Genomic DNA, 1,867 nt, shown 5'->3' with positions numbered 1-1,867 from the left:
CCTGTATTTTTTTCTGGTTTGTAACCGCTCCCAGGAGATTACATGTTTCCGGTGGGTGGGCCGGGTGGTGTCGGTAGGAAGTGTCCAGTCACGATGCTCCGGGCATGTGGGACAGGATTGATGAACCAGCTGGTCTTTTCCTGACCATGATGTCCGTCAGTAACCTCAGCTCGTCAAGGTGTTTTTTGTGAAGTGATCTTTAAACACAAACTCACACCTGGCCCTCTGTAGTGAAATGAGACTCAATGCTCTCCACGCCTCACCTCGCCCTCCTCTGAAGCTGGAGGACTCGAAATATTCTTGCCCGCCTCTGCTACAATGTGCCTGATCACGAAGGGGATAATCTCCGAAAGCTTGTGATTTTAAAATAAAATTGTTGGACTATAACCTGGTGTTGTAAGATTCCTTACAATGTGCCTGAGCATTTCTGGTCCCGTCCAACCGTAAGCGAAGTGACTGATAACGGGACCGTTCGAAAAATGCGCCCTGAAATGGGAAGGATGGTTACAGCACAGTTCAAGGAACCTCTCCCCCCTTTCCCAGCATTTCCTCTCAACTCCCCCTTTCTCATTAGACTAAGTGCCGAGGCCTGGTTTCTTCCGTTCACCCACAGTCGCATCAGGTCCGCATTCTTCATTTTTAACTGTCTGCTTGGAGCAGAAAACTAGATGATTTTAAGCCCAGTGTATGAAGTGTCAGCACCCACCAGACCAGCCGGCAATGCATTCCAGAGACTAACTACTCTCTGGGAAATGAAGAACCGCCTAATATCCAGACTATTCTTCCCTCTGTGTGGTCCAAACGCCTGTTCCCTGCTCCTCCCCAATCTTTGAAACTGGAAATAATCCATCACGTGGTTGACCCACCATGGGTGGTCGCATGAAATGAGGACAATCAGTTCTTCTTTCCTTGGGGAGCTGTTTATTTCATCTGGGGATGCAGCTCAGTGGTAGAGCGCATGTCCTGGGTTCAATCCCCAGCATCTCCAAAAATATTTTTCATCAGAATTACGCACGGAAAGGCGAATCGCGCTTTCTGAGCGCAGCGAGTTCCAAGTTTTGAGGCTCCACAAGCATTAAATTGTCTCGGAGCAGGACTTGATTTCACGGGGTCCTCAGCAGCTCAGCTCATAGATGCCGCCGGCTGACCGGAATGTGTGACGGTGCAATGTCGAGCGAGCAGTCCCAGCTCTTGTTTGACAATGTGTCATTCATCCATCTCACTTTATGATTCAGAGGTTGGATGTCAGCCTCGTCACTGACTATTGGCAATGGTATTTTTTTTATTTCCGCTGACTTTTTTGTTGGAAAGTTCAAAGTAAAGAGGAGCAGAAACCCCGTGAACTGAAGCAGAGGTTGAACATTGTGAGCACGTGGTATGACTGAGCATCTCGTTGTCCGGAGAGACGGAGCGGAAATCTCAATTGTTTATTCTAAAGTGAAGCTAGTTTGACTGTGGGGATGTAGCTCAGTGGTAGAGCGCATGCTTTGCATGTATGAGGTCTCGGGTTTAATCCCCGGCATCTCCAAATGCTTTATGTTTCCAATTTTGAAAAGACCCTCTTGTCCTCACCTCACCTTCACACACAAGGACAGGAAAGGGTTTCTTTTCGTCGAGAAAAACCGAACGCTCTGCTCACGATAAAATTCAATGGAAGCACGCACGCGCCTTTGAAATGGCTCCCATCCCGGGGCTGGAGAGCGGGCCCAGTAATAATAACAGAGAAAATAGGATCACAAGTCGGCCATTGGGCCTCCGAGCCTGCTCCGCCATTATATACGATCATGGCTAATCCTCCATCTCAATGCCATAGTCCCGCTCTCTCTCCATACGCTTTGATGCCTTCTGTGTGTAGAAATCTGTCTTT

The 1,867-nt window shown here is 48.4% G+C and overlaps 1 non-coding gene across 1 annotated transcript; it reads left to right on the top strand.

The window, feature by feature from the left end:
- Positions 1 to 1,456: 1,456 nt before the first annotated feature.
- trnaa-ugc (transfer RNA alanine (anticodon UGC)) lies at positions 1,457 to 1,528 on the top strand. Its single transcript has one exon. It is a non-coding gene; the product is annotated as a tRNA-Ala (tRNA).
- Positions 1,529 to 1,867: the final 339 nt, after the last annotated feature.

The sequence above is a fragment of the Heptranchias perlo genome, unplaced genomic scaffold, assembly GCF_035084215.1.
Source record: "Heptranchias perlo isolate sHepPer1 unplaced genomic scaffold, sHepPer1.hap1 HAP1_SCAFFOLD_60, whole genome shotgun sequence".
In the NCBI taxonomy this organism is placed as follows: domain Eukaryota; kingdom Metazoa; phylum Chordata; class Chondrichthyes; order Hexanchiformes; family Hexanchidae; genus Heptranchias; species Heptranchias perlo.
Note: the sequence above shows the minus strand (reverse complement) of the source record. Positions and strands in the feature narration are given on the sequence as shown.